The sequence below is a fragment of the Cimex lectularius genome, unplaced genomic scaffold (assembly GCF_000648675.2).
Source record: "Cimex lectularius strain Harlan isolate CLEC.00 unplaced genomic scaffold, Clec_2.1 scaffold317, whole genome shotgun sequence".
NCBI lineage: Eukaryota > Metazoa > Arthropoda > Insecta > Hemiptera > Cimicidae > Cimex > Cimex lectularius.
The window spans coordinates 367,491-383,401 of NW_019393018.1; the positions used below are offsets into that span (position 1 = coordinate 367,491).

General features: G+C 37.6%; 1 non-coding gene across 1 annotated transcript; it reads right to left on the reverse strand.

Moving 5' to 3' along the window:
* Nucleotides 1-10,203: 10,203 nt before the first annotated feature.
* On the reverse strand, nt 10,204-10,276 carry Trnat-agu. Its single transcript has one exon. It is a non-coding gene; the product is annotated as a tRNA-Thr (tRNA).
* Between the last annotated feature and the right edge of the window lie 5,635 nt (nt 10,277-15,911).

Here is a 15,911-nt window from a genome sequence, read left to right on the forward strand (position 1 = left end):
AAATAGATCAAGTGGAGAATTACTCCGCAAAGCTGAAGCTATTTTGTCTTTTATGCGTAAACACTTGCTAGATGTAAGGGCTCATCAATAATAAACTAAATTTTGGGTTCCACTTTGAGGAAAACTACTATCTCTAGCAGCTATGAATGACTTTTTTTCCAATATCAAAAATGATCACCCTAAGATAAGTAAATAACTCCTCAAATAGGGATCGCTGTGATGTACGGTGTTGTCGCAGGCAATTAAACAGAAAATTGCCATTTTCTACACTGGTAGTCAAACCAAAATTGGAACTTAGGAAGTTACTAAACATTCATTAAAAATAATAACACTGGATGAAAAGGAGCTTTTTATCTCTTGGAAAATTTAAATAAATTGTCTATGATAACCTGATAAACTAAGTGATTTATATGTTATATTAGTGACCGTTAGTCGATGATTATTCAGAAATCGTGAGATGCGGTCTAGTGTGATGTAGGTTTCAGAAAAACATTTTCTTCAATCCTTTTTTAAAAGATAGTTCCTACTCACAGTAAGTTGTTTTGCATCGATCCGGATTTCGAGCCTTTTAGCTCATCATCAGGTTGAAGGACTTTCACAACCACGTCTCTCGACACGAATTGCCAAAGTGGAAAAAAAAACAACCTTTGGCAATTCGTGTCGAGAGACGTGGTTGTGGAAGTCCTTCAACCTGATGATGAGCTAAAAGGCTCGAAATCCGGATCGTTGCAAAACAACTTACTGTGAGTAGGAACTATCTTTTAAAAAAGGATTGAACACCACACTCACTCCACCTTTTATCATTTCTAAACATTTTTTTTATCGTACGAACGTTTCGACCTTTATTGAGATCATCTTCATAGCCTGGGATTTACAAACATTGTTTAAATTTAACAAAAACAGGTAGGATGTGGTAAAAAGTGAATTTATACAATGCAAAAAATATTTTTTATATTCGATCAAAGTATTTCTACTCATTCAAAGTGTTTGTTTTCTGCGTAATTGTGTCTTATACAAAAATGTCTCTATACCGACTTCCTTCCCCACACCTTCAAAATCCAACGTATATAAACATAAAACAGCAATATCTCATTGGCATTCTCAACACGACACGCAAGAATGGCATAATTATGCAAAAAACAAACTTTGAGTGAGTAGAAATACTTTGATTGAATATATATAAAAAACATAAAAATATTTTTTTGCATTGTATAAATTCACTTTCTTCCACATCCTACATGTATTTGTTAAGTTTAAACAATGTAAATCCCAGGCTCTGAAGATGATCTCAATAAAGATCGAAACATTGGCACGATAGAGATAATGTTTTTCTGAAACATACATCACATCAGACCGCATCTCACGATTTCTGAATAATAAGTGATTCATAATAGTTATAACGAATTGTTTTTCGTTGATATAGAGCAGGAATTATCGTTTGGACAACCCGATGACTCGGTCATAATACTGCCCACCCTTTTAATTTCCCTCAGCTTTGATTGCTTCCTGTAACGGATTATTAGTTCGAGGGTAGTTCCACTCCCCTTGTTTGGACTCAATCGATTACACTGGCAAATTTGACTTTCGTAGGTATAGAAAACTACAGTGCAGAGATCAAAGGCTTAATTGATTTGACAATACGCGACATGAAACTTGGAATGACAAGAAACTTTTGAAACACAAACTGGAATTCGTCTTTTTTCTCTTTGATTATAATGTATAAGAAATAGTACATGATCATGATACAATTTGAATTGCAATAGATCTCTTTTAAATTAGCTATTTAAAATAAACAGTATTAGTTGCCCAGATTGCTGCACCTATCAACTGCAAAATATACAGAAATCCATTGTGCACTAGGAAACACACAGTCCACATTCTTATATAGTACAATTAATTAAGGTTTTTAGTTGAGATAAAAAAGTCAATGGCACGAGCGGGATTCGAACCCATAAACTTCGGCTTGATACGCCGCTGCTCTACCACTTCAGCTTTCGTGACCTCGATCCACTCGGACACCAACTTCCCATCTCAACCCCACCTTTTGAATTTTCCCTCCTTTTTGCCATTTTTCAAAGGCCCAACCTTTTTATCTGAATTTTCAATGATAGGATTTTTTAGGCTGTATACATCTCACACCGGAGACCTACAACACTTTGATATTTTTTCTCACTTGTGAGCACCTATCTAACCTTTAATGACCTCCTAACAATTCCACATCATTTTATTTTATATATTGCTGAGTTCTTGTCAAATCTGAACAGATTACATAGCTCAGCATTGAGCATCCTAATACACTGTCATTTTACTGAGCTCCTGTCAAATCTAAACAGATTACTCAGCCCAGACTTGCGAATCCTAATACACTGTCTTTTCGCTGAGTTCCTGTCAAATCTAAACAGCTTAAATAGCCAAGCCATGTTACCCTGATACACTGTCATTTTGCTGAGCTCCTGTCAAATCTAAACAGATTACTCAGCCCAGCCTTACGAATCCTAATGCACTGTCTTTTCGCTGAGCTCCTGTCAAATCTAAACAGCTTAAATAGCCAAGCCATGTGTATCTTGATACACTGTCTTTTTGCTGAGCTCCTGTCAAATTTAAACAGATTACATAGCTCAGCATTGAGCATCCTAATACCCTGTCATTTTGCTGAGCTCCTGTCAAATCTAAACAGGTTAAATAGCCAAGCCATGTGTATCCTGATACACTGTCTTTTTGCAGAGCTCCTTTCAAATCTAAACCGATTACTCAGCCCAGCCTTGCGAATCCTAATACACTGTCTGTTTGCGAAGCTCCTGTCAAATCTAAACAGCTTAAATAGCCAAGCCATGTGTATCCTGTTACACTGCCTTTTTGCTGAGCTCCTGTCAAATTTAAACAGATTACATAGCTCAGCATTGAGCATCCTAATACCCTGTCATTTTGCTGAGCTCTTGTCAAATCTAAACAGATTACTCAGCCAAGCTTTGCGAACCCTAATTCACTGTCATTTTGTTGAGCAGTCAAATGTAAACAGATTACACAGGCCAGCCTTGGGAATACTAATACACTGTTTGTTTGCTAAGCTCCTTTAGACATATTTAGAATTATTTTAATCACTGATTTTTAAATCCTGATTTTCCGATCTTTCTTGAGCTTCTGCCGAAAATAAACTGTATCAACTTTTGATACATTTAGTTTTTATTGTTTTATGAGCTCATGTCTGTGGCTCTAAATAAATCTAAACTTTGTTACATCTAAATTCGTGATATTGTCTAGGCCCGGGAATTCTGACACTGTCTCGTCGAAAATGTACAAGTTTTGTTTTCCCAGCAGCCTTCACAATCCTGATACATTTTTCTTTTTCTCGAGCTCCTGTGGAATGCGAACAGGCTAAAAAGTTTCACTCTTTTAAATTATCTGTTTAAAAAACGAAATGCATACTTACTAAATAAAATACTTACTATTACATCGATTTTAATTTTTTGAATGACTAATTAATTATGTGATAATTAGATGTTCGTATAGTCGTTTAAGTTGATAATTATCGCCTGATTAAAACGATTTTTGTACTTAGGTTAATTGTTGGTGACCAAAATGGTCCTTTTAGCATTGCCATGATAAGAAGTTAAGAGTTGGACAATTGGATCTGAGCCTCACATAACGTCCAATTTTACCGTGATAATCATGTCAACCTTTAAAACGATTTATACTAACAGGGATCTAAAGAGAGCAAAGTCTCCCGAGCGATAAAGTTTAATTTATTATAGAAGTATTTGTAGAAAAAAGAGAAAGCTAAGCACCGGAAGAGAGGCGCGTAATGAAATTCAAGGGACAACAAGTCGTGAAAATAACGAAAGCCTGTGTACACTCTTCTTATCGTGGTCCTCCGTTTCTTCCACTTTTTAATTAGCTCCCAAAAAACGTTCGGCCTCTGCTGGCGGATTTCAAGAAGGGGAGCCAAAAGGTGAGAGGGTGGGAAAATAGAGGACAATCTGACAAAGTAACCCCCATTACCTCAAGAATAAATATTTGTTCTGTATCAACAAAACCAAACTTTTAATTTAAGGAAGAATTGATATCTCTTATCTCGTTAAATACATTCTTCCATCATTGTTCTGTAAATTACACAGGTGAGATAAACCACGATCAGAGAATTTGTTCGTTATTGGACATAAATAACTAAAAGTTTGGAAGTCTGTTTGGAAAAGTGGGCAAATAATTCATTAATGATTATTTGGTGATCGTGAGATGCGGTCTGGTGTGATGTATGTTCAGAAAAACCTTTTCTTTATCGTGCCAACGTTTCGATCTTTATTGAGATCATCTTCAGAGCCTGGGATTTATAAACATTGTTTAAATATACAAATACAAAAATATGTATATTTTTCTTAATTAACCCTGTCTATATAATTCTGAAAGGATATCTGGCCGAACCATTACCTATTTTTTCGCATTGTCGGCTCCTTTCACCTCAAAGAAGACGAATCTTCATATATTTTTTTTTTAAATCCCGACTTCCTTTCTCACCTTTTTAAAATCCAACGCATTTAACTATAAAACATCAATATCTCACTGGCACTCTCTACACGGCATAAAAGAATGACCCATCTACACGGAAAACCCCCCTGAAGATGATCTTAATAAAAGTCGAAACGTTTTTTCAAAACCTACGTCACACCAGATCGCATCTCACGTTCTCCGAATAATCATCAATTAACGGGCACTAAATACCACACATAATTCATTAATGCCTGGTAGATTTTTCGTCCCCGTTCTGTGGTGAAGCTCTTGACGTATTTATTTATGTTATTGTATAGTTATTTATTAGTAATTATTCAGAACTCGTGAGATGCGTTCTGGTGTGATGTAGGTTTCAGAAAAACATTTTCTTTATCGTGCCAACGTTTCGATCTTTATTGAGATCATCTTCAGGGCCTGGGATTTACAAACATTGTTTACATTTAACAAATACATGTATGAGGTGATGATTCACCTACCATCACCAAGTGCATTCGATCACCTTAAACCCCGTATATTGAATCGCATGAAGTGTATAGTATGCGAGAAAACGAAGATCACGCCTCATGAGTCCCATTAATGGTGCACATCGGCACAAACTGTCGGGACCTCTTTAATAGCATCACACTTACAACATAAATAGGAATAACCCGAGCTGTGAGCAACCTTTTGTCAATCTTTTATGTACTACGATTACTCTTGTAGTACCCGTCGCCTTGGTTACATGGAGGGTTTGGATTCGAAGTGGCTAGTTGGTGAGAGTCCTGTTTGGTACTTTGATGGTTTGATGGTGACGTTCAAGTGGTGCCGATATCAGAAACCTTTACCGAAGGGTCCATCCGAAATCCAGTGCCGGCCTGTTGTTTGGAAGGTCTTGGCTGGAGACACCAAACCACTTGGGGGTGATACGTGAACATACGTTCCCATTGGGGTCGCAATGTCATGTAACATGGAGGTTCTTTAGCGTGCGCACCTCGCCGATTAGGCTTTATCACACGGTTTAGATTCTCAAGTTAGGAGCGACTAACCTCCACGTACGGAAAATCTCCTGCTTTCGTGAGGTTCAGTGTAGAAGCCCACAAATCCACAGACTAATCGATAAACATGCTGACTTCTCCTGCTTGCCTCTTCCGAGGGGGTGGGTTAACCTTGTGCACTTAATCACTGCCGCGCGTAAAGGGATACCCACAAGGTGGTCGAAATGCATCGACCAAGTCTCCCATGCACTCCCTAGATAGAGAAGACAACTATCTCCCGAGGTGTAGAGGCTCCTCTAGCGTCGAAACGCTCTGGCCGCGGTTTCGATTTTAGTGGAACCACCCCCTAGAGGAAACCATGCCTACGGTAAAGGCAGCTCAGACAAGCACCCGCCTCCGGGCGATGGAAAGCTATTACATCGTAAGGAAAGCGCATTGATGATGATCCGCCCGCTATACTAGCCCAGCCATTAGGTTTTATTTACAAAATGTCAACTACCTTCAGTTAGGTAACAGCACTACCTCGCAGAGTGTGATAGGTATGCCAGGCATAGATTTGAAACTTTTGAAGGAGAGGACATTGCCAAATCACTCCCCAAGATAAAATGGTCCAAAATCTTGTGGTTTGTGAACAGGTCCAAGAGGTTTATGTAGGACTCGTGAGCCAACCAAGTCCCGGACCTTTTAGGGATGGGTACGAGTCTACCCAGGCATTTAACCCCTCGGGTCTTGGTCGCCCACCCTGCGTAATAAATAGGTAACAAGTAACAGTGAGTGTAGCTCATTAGCAAAGTGCGCCTCAGTCTTTCAAGTTGAAATACTTGCCTTAGAAAATCTTAAAGAGGTTACACTGGCAAAAAATCCTCATTTGATCAGATGGCCATGGAGCTATTAACAGTTTCTACCCCTAATTGGCGTGGTACAGCTGCCAAATTTGTGAGAATAGTGAATTGAATACGCAAAATACCTTAAAGACTTTATTTTTACAAAACAAGAACAAATACTGCGCGTCTTCCGTCTTGAAGTGTCTCTCTGAAGTCGTCGACCTAATGTTCGTAGCTTTTTGAAGCCTTCGACAGCCTTTTCTCATCTACGGTCTGCCAGGGTATCTTCCCAAACAGGATGTTCTCTTTAGATGGCCCGGTTGGATTTCTCTTGAACCAATGTCGCTATCCATACAACGAAAAATATGTATTTAATATTTTTTAGTCTAGTTTCAAATTTGAAAATGACGTACCAGACCACTCGATCCCCGAGGAATATCGAATACTCGAATAAATGAGATCTGTTGCCTGTCTGTATTTATTGGCTTGAATGAAATTGGTGAAACAGAAATAGTTTTTATTTGTATCAATTTTCTAAGTTAATGTAATTTAATAGTGGGCAAGAATGGACCCCGAGGAATATTATGAGTGTAGATGTAATTTATTAGCGTAAAGGCGAGGCTCCTTCCCCAAATGACCCGAGGTACACCTAATACTTTAAGACAATATGAATGCTAACCAGACTTTTTTATTTTATTGAATATTACAACTACAATTATGGGTAAGAAGAAATAGTTAACAAGAGTGAAAAAAAAGAGAATGGAGCAGCAACCCATTGGTAGTATTCCAACCTACATTGCATTACATTTCACATTTACTGTTGTAGCGAGTTATTCATTTCTTTAAGGCGTCTACTCGGTATTTCTTCGTCCAGCACTACAGCACATCCTCAGTCGAATGATTTACTCGAACGTCACCACCGAACAATGAAAGCAGTACTGACAAGCCACCTACAGTCATCGACATGATGGATCGATGCTTTGACCTAGGTGTTACTAGGAATGAGGTGCGTGTTTAAAGAAGATATTCAGTCTACTCCATCACAATTGGTCTATGAATGCAATCTTAGGCTTCCAGGAGAATTTTTTCAGCCACCTAATAATTTCGCTCATCATGCGTAAACTACGTCCATCTCCAACATCACTACATGCTAAGTAAAAACCTTTTGTGCACCCGGGGCTCAGCTCTTCCAGCCATGTTTTCGTCCGAAACGAGACCATCTTTGTAACCATCTTACGACTCACCCTTCGAAGTCAAAAACAGATTCCAAAAATTTTTCGACATCAGCATGAATGGAGTTTCTTAGAGAATATCCATCGATCGCATTAAACTGCCCTTTGTGGACGCAACCTCTTGGCAACAGCGGACCTCAAGTGCATCAGGTCCCCAGGATACAACAAGCAGAAATGAAAACCAGAAGAACATCAACGAAAAAGGCAAGCAAGAAGATGAAATGAACAAAAAGAAAACCTTAGAAACAGACAACCTTATGACACGATCGGGTCGGAGAGTGCATTTTCCAAAACGTATCCTTGAACAGCTAGGTTTTTAACTTTATATATCTATATGATTATGTTTCGATTATAATACATGAAAATTAAAAAATGACATTACGCCTTTTGTACTTAGCTTATTCAATTTTATTTTATTGTTAACGTTTCGTAAGTTAGTGTTTTGTTTTGTTTATTTTCTTAGGGGGTAGTGTGGGAAAGGGAGATAGTGTGGCGACCATTTTGGCAACACTGCCTAAAAAAGGCGAACCTTCCTCGACTGCTTTTTAAAAGTTTAGTAAAAACACCAGTCGACCAACACGTGTTGTTTATTGCACCTCTTAGTGTATAAAACCACACCGTCTTCACAGGACAGAGGCCCCTTTAATTTCAAAAGGTTTGAGGGGATTCTGTGCCAGGGCTTTTGGATGAGAGGGTTAGTTTTGGGTGTTGTGTGGGAGTTATTTATGAAACTTTCATCGGGGTAATTATTGTATAAAACCACACCGTCTTCACTAGAGAGATGCCACTTTAACCTCAGAAGTTTTGATGAGATTTGGCCAAGGCTTTTGGATGAGAGGGTTAGTTTTGGGTGTTGTATGGAAGAGATTTATAAAACTTTCATACGGGTAATTATTGTATAAAAACTACACCGTCTTCACTAGACAGATGCCACTTTAACCTCAGAAGGTGTGAGGGGATTCTGTGCCGGGGCTTTTGGATGAGTGGGTTAGTTTTGGGTGTTGTGTGGGAGTGATTTATGAAACTTTCATCCTGGTAATTTCTGTATAAAACCACACCGTCTTCACCAGACAGATGCCACTTTAATCTCAAAAGTTTTGATGAGATTTGGCCAGGGCTTTTGGATGAGTGGGTTAGTTTTGGGTGTTGTGTGGGAGTGATTTATGAAACTTTCATCGGGGTAATTATTGTATAAAACCACACCGTCTTCACCAGACAGATGCCACTTTAACTTCAAAAGGTTTGAGGGGATTCTGGGCCAGGGCTTTTGGATGAGTGGGTTAGTTTTGGGTGTTGTGTGGGAGTGATTTATGAAACTTTCATCTGGGTAATTATTGTTTCAATTCAATGCATAATTTTTTCAAGAAATGAAATCTAAAGATCTTCGTTTTGTTCTGGTATTTATTGGATATCTATATAAGCCTAACTTTCATAAACGTTAACATATGAAGAGCTTTCCAATATAACACAAACTATAAGGAAAAAACGGGCAATAGTTGTGCGTAATAATTTAATTTTCTATTAACGAATTTAAAAAATATCAAATTTTTTAAACAACGGTAATTGTTTCATACAACCCTATTATGTATATATATTTTATGTAATCTAAGCCGTTAAAGCAGTTAATTTTATTATTCCCACCCGCGTCCGAGTAGGAAAATATTCATCTGCCCTGCTGTCAAAGTAATGGAATTTTTAAACGCGAATTATGTCGAACAAGCCAGAGGAAAAACAAACAGGATTAAACAGAGATATGCTAAGCCCCTGAAGGGCCACTACTCGCGTAGAAAAGAGTCAAATATGGATGCGCGAAGGGATTAGTCACATTAACAATTTTTCTCTTCCATGGACGCCGGTACAAAAATAAAGTTAAAACCAGTGTGAAATTCTCAGTGTCTTTTAATTATTCACGTAAGCCGTAATATAACTAAGCATTTATTTTTTCTCTAATTAAATATTACAATTTTACATGACATAATTCAACATAAGGACAGATTATTTGGAAATCGTGAGATGCGGTCTGGTGTGACGTAGGTTTCAGAAAAACATTTTCTTTATCGTGCCAACGTTTCGATCTTTATTGAGATCATCTTCAGGGCCTGGGATTTATAAACATTGTTCTTCTGGGCTCGAAGTGTTTGTTTTCTGCGTAATTGTGTCATTCTTGCGTGTCGTGTTGAGATAAATACAGAGCCAATTTTGTATTCTGAAACTAAGTTAAGGACACAAAAATTTAGATGATGAACATACCATCAAGTATGACGTTTGGCAGTGCCATTTTTGTATCCCTTATAATTTACTAGATTTTTGAACGATTTTTCTGTTTGTTCTAAATCATGGCTGAGTCTGCTTATGACTTGGAAAAAAAATTATAAGGGGTTTAGAAACTAATGGAAGAACTCAGTTCTATCGCCATGTTTCCCCAGTTGAAGTACTGTACTAGAAGGAATACGCATTATTTATTCCTGCGTATTTTGTTTTAAATTTTTTAAATATACTTAAACTACTGACTTTAATTTTTATACTATTTTTTATTTTTAAAATTACATGTATTAGTTTTTACATACAGAATAAACTCTTTTTTTCCAAGGTGTACGACAAAAAGGAGAAACAACTCATTTAAATAATTCTTTCTATGTAAGGTTTTGGTTAAGATATGAAAGTCAGTGTCACGAGCGGGATTCGAACCCACGACCTTCGGCTCACTACGCCGTTGCTCTACCACTTGAGCTATCGTGACCTCGGTCCACTCGGACACTAACTTCCCATCTCAACCCCACCTTTTGAAGTCCAAGTGGATCGAAGTCACGATAGCTCAAGTGGTTAGAGAAGCGGCGTATTGAGCCGAAGGTCGTGGGTTCGAATCCCGCTCGTAACACTGACTTTTTTATCTCAACCAATACCTTTCATAAAATATTAATTAATTGAAAGATGTTAATTGGTCAATCGGACAACGAACTGTAATGGATTTAATAATTAAATTGAAGTATATATTCACGAATATTTTATACTATTTTTTATTTTTAAAAAACATGTATTAGTTTTTAAGGACCAAACAGAATAAACTCTTTTTTTCAATGTGTTCGAAAAGAAGGAGAAACAACTCATTTAAAATTCTTCTATGTAAGGTCTTGGTTGAGATATGAAAATCAGTGTCACGAGTGGGATTCGAACCCACGACCTACGCCGCTGCTCTACCACTTGAGCTATCGTGACTTCCATCCACTCGTAGTTCTGAGCTGAAGTTCGTGGGTTCGAATCCCGCTCGTGACATTGACTTTTATACCTCAACCAAGACCTTACACAGAAAGAATAATTAATTGCAAGAAGTAACTTGGTCAATTGACCTCTAAAACGTAAAATCATTTTAAAAAATTGATTGATTGTGATTTCAATGGCTTTTTAAAAGACAGACTGCACATTGAAATGCCTAAGTCCGTCTGACAGTGAAAACCATCAAAAATTAGCAAAACAGAAAGGATGATAAGGGATGATCACGATACAAATATTAACGAAGAAGACAATATAAAAAAATTTATTATACGAAATCCGAAATTTTTTTTAAACGTGTGTTGGTAGAAACAATTTCTTAAATAAGCTGAGATGAATTCAGACAAGCAAAAATTAAAGAATCCTATATGATAAATATATATTTTTTATTTATTGTATTTATTGCTATCTGTATAAAAAATATACATTGATGAAATAATTTATTTATATACAAATCAGACAGACGAGGAGGCAGTGGGGAGAGAAATCAGCCTGTGCTGAGATTCTATTTTATTTAGGTGGGTTAAGATAGACGGCCTAGAGGATTAAAAGGGTAGTTCGTGGAGGAAAGAGTTTGGTTTAGTGGGTTAGGGAAGAGGGATAATTTAGAGTGGAAATTGAGAAAACGTGTTCGGATCAGATCCTTCACGAATGGGTTTTTAAGAACTTTATACATCGTTCGATTTGTGGTAGAAGGGAGCGTTGAGGATAATATGAGAACTTTGGATTGATAGGATTGAATTCGTTGGATGATTGGTCGAGTCCCACAGGTTTGCTAAGTGTGCTTTGTGTTGATTTTAACGAAGTTTATATTTTTTTTGTTAGCTTCTTGTCGTTTTAATATTGTATGTGGGTTCTATGAAATCTGCTAAGTAAAGCCCACTTAGCTGACTTAGATGGTGGTAGTACCTTGTTCTCTAAGATGCAATGGTGACAGGTGTGGCGGTTCAGAGTAAGCGAAACTTTTTGGCTTTTTTGCTTGTTCAACCTCATCCGCCACCGAGTGCATCGGTCGGTAATGAGGTTCAGATATTCAATGGCTTCTGCGTCTAGATCAGAGTGTGATGTTAAATTTGCGGTGTCGTCAGTGTGGGTTGCGAATTGTTTGGATGTGTAAGTATGGTATAATTGGTGGGCCTAGGATACTTCCTTGCGGAAAGCCAGCTTTGATTCGCTTGAAGGGTGAAAAATCGGGATTTTCCTGTGAACTAGATCCTAGAAGTACTTCATGCTGAGAAATAGGTGCGAGGGAGAATACATTTTAACTCATAAAAGAGGCTGGGGTTCCTCACTCGATCAAATACTTCCGGAACATCTTTAAATATGGCTGAGAAGTATTGTTTGTTTTCTAGAGCTGAGAATCTTCGACTACTCTGAAACACTGCTAACGAGGGAAATGGAAAGGTCGAAATCCAAATTGAAGGTTAGGAATTAAATTTTTTGAATCGAGGTTAGTCTTTAAGGAGAAAGCTTTCAAGGAATTAAATTCACTATTTTTCGTGGTCCGCTTGACCAATTAATATCATTAAATTAATTAACGTTTTTAGTTGAGATAAAAAAGATAATGGCATGAGCGGGATTCGAACCCACGACCTTCGGCTTGATACGCCGTTACTCTACCACCTGAGCTATCGTACTTCGATCCACTGGGACACTAACTTCCCATCTCAACCGCAACTTTTGAATTTTCCTCCTTTTTGCCATTTTTCATTTGTCGTCGAGAATCCAATCCGATTACACGACAATTGAAAAATGGCAAAAAGGAGTTAAAATTCAAAAGGTGGGGTTGAGATGGGAAGTTAGTGCCCGAGTGGATCGAGGTCACGATAGCTCAAGTGGTAGAGTAGCGGCGTATCAAGCGGAAGGTCGTGGGTTCGAATCCTGCTCGTGACACTGAGTTTTTTATCTCAACTAAAAACCTAATTAATTGAAAGATTGTTTAATAACTTTGAATCACAGAAATAAAACAGTTGGCCAAGTTGGTGAGCTTGGTACACAATTCTAGAGGATCATCTACAAAGCAACCCGCTTAAGCTCTGAAGCTTTTTTGAGCTTTTTTTTTTTTTTGGATCGCCTCGTGTTAACTGAAACTGTTACAGAATGGCAAAAACTGTTATTTTTGAGAAAGAGATTAGACAGAGGAAAAACTTCTGATTCCTCATCTTATAAATTTCGAGAAAAGGGGGTAAAATAGTGAAAGTTTAGTATCGTAAGTTAGTTCCCGAGTGGATCGAAGTCACGATAGCTCAAGTGGTAGAGCAGCGGTGTATTGAACCGAAGGTCGTGGGTTCGAATCCCGCTCGTGACACTGACTTTTTTATCTCAACTAAAAACGTTAATTAATTGAACGTTCAAAAAATTTTGATAAAATTGGAAGGAGGCTTATTGGTCTATAAATTGATGGGGCATTTGATAAATATAAAAATAATTTTTAAAATGTTCATATTTATTTAAAGTATTTGGAACGGTGTTATTTTATGCAGAATAAGTGGCATGGCAGAGTACGGCCCAAAATGATAAATTTCACGTCATTAAGATCCCCGAAGTTCATTAAAGATTTATAATGAAGAATGACTTCTTTTTGAAACGTTGAAAAGTAATGAATCGGATTCAGCACTGGATCTGTCTTTCTTTGAGAAGGTCGTTCTGCCTCCGAACAATAGCTTTCACACCCATAGTTCTTTCATTTTTAAAATCGTCCACTCATTTTTTCCCCTGTAGCTTGACTTTACGAAGCTGGAGATTATAAGAGTCATTAATTATAATATCTTTCTCTTCTTTTCCTGACAATCTTGAGCTTTGGGAATAAATTGAATAAATTACTGAATCATATTTCAATTGATTGAAATACTTTCTCGTAGATAGGCATTTTGGTTTTAATGTAGCAGGTAGCTCATACTTAATTAACATTAACTACCTTCAAGAAAAGACGGGTTGTCCTTAAAAAAAATCTGACAGTACGATTGAGTCATAAGTAATTAATTTTTTTATTTATTTGTAACTATACATACTTGTACATAATACAAATGTGATCACAATGTATATTGTTCACCTCTCGGTCACAGCACTAACACTGATGCCAGCGCTGCACTCGGAGACGCATGCCATGAGAAGCCAGCCAGAGCTGGCACTCATTTTAATGGATTAAGGGGCAAGGAGGTCTCGGGGCCATCGTCGTTTTAGGCGACGTGGTGGATTCTCGGGATGGGAATATGTCGAGAGAGCTCTAGCGGTAGGAATCGGGAATGGATCAGACAAAAGGAAGGTTGAGGTCTTTGTGGATAGTGAGGTTAGAGACGTAAAAAGGATCTTTGAAGATTTGTCTGAGGACTTTTGATTGGAAGGACTGAATGCTCTGAATATTGGAAGGCTTGGCGGAACCCCACAGGTCCACACCGTATGTCCAAAGTGGTGGCAGTAAAGTCTTGTATAAGGTCAGTTTAGTGCTGATGGTCAACCCGGATTTTGGTCCTAGTCTTAATGTCTTTTTGCACCATGAGGAACTCATTTTAATGGATTAAGGGAGGTCTCGGGGCCATCGTCGTTTTAGGGGACGTGGTGGATTCGCGGGATGGGAATATGTAGAGAGGGCTCTGGCGGTAGGGTTAGGATGGATCGATAGGTTGGTATGAAATTTTTGGAATCGGGAATGGATCAGACAAAAGGAAGGTTGAGGTCTTTGTGGNGATAAATGCATTAATAATATAACAGATTTTGATCTACCTCCCATTTTAAATATGTTCATAAATAATATCAAATATCCAAATAATTAAACTAATTATTTTAATTGTTATTATTTTTATAGTAATTTAATAATATTAAGTATTTAGTATATAATATTTATTTGTGTTTTAATTTCCGCGTTTCCCACGTTCAAATTGAGCGCCATTAAAAAAATCAGCTGTTAATTGGAACGTCGCGTTGGCGGAGGTATCGGAGGGTTCACTTTGGTAATTCATGTCGAGAGACGTGGTTGTGGAAGTCCTTCAGCCTGATGATGAGCTAAAAGGCTCGAAATCCGGATCGTTGCAAAACAACTTACTGTGAGTAGGAACTATCTTTTTAAAAATATTGAACACCACACTCACTCCATCATTTATCATTTCTACAGAATACTCTTTTGTAGGACACCGGCTTGTATTGACCTGATCTCAGAGAACTCGTTACCGCATCTCACTCTAAAGCAGCGGTCTGTTAATTAGGATTTCATGATAAGGTAATAAGTAGTGGGTAGGAAGCGTTTGAGTTTATAAAAAGGTAAAAATTTAAAACAAATATTTCTTGTTTTTTGATAACATCATTGGTTCAGTCGGGTAAATTAAGTTATTGGTCGGTGAGACATCATGGACCGATGGTGTCGACTGTAAGTGTGCTTGATGACCAAACGTGTCCAAGCCTGTGTGGATAGTTTGGTTCCGAACATTCCGCGAAGATTTTTTTATTACCCAGAAGATACGGTTCAAAATGGTTTGCACCTTTTTAATTTGCGAATCAGATATGACCATATGACCCAACCATATTGCCATATAGGTCTTATGATCATAATATAATTGGTCTCTTGTCGTGGAGAGGGATGATTTTATTGGCGAGATGTTTCTGTCAGTACGTTATTATTTATTGCTGATACAAAAATCAATTTGCTCTTCGAAACATTGAAAATTAGCCATTCCACGTTACCAAGATACGTACTTTGCAAAGAATCGTTTTATTTTTTCTTTCAATTTACGAGTTCTTCAAAGCAATTTCTATCTTCTTTCATGTTTAATATTTCACAAATTGAACTTCTTTTCAGCTTCTCATCCATCTCTTTATCTTAAGGCTCGGTTGTACATTCAACAAATCAACTCTTTCTCTTATAATATTCAAAAAGGGGTTCAGGCGCTTCGTACAGGAAAAATTTAAACGAACCTCGGATGGAACAGCTCACCAAAACATCTTCTGTTAAATTTATAGAAGTTAACACATTATGAATTTCTCTCTCGCTTCCTTTTTCTTTCTCTATTTCTCTCATAAACTTTTATTGTAACACCTTAGAAATCATGTGCCTTGTCGGATTGACGTATCGTTTGCTAAACCCGGATTAATTTGGATGACTAATGGTTCCA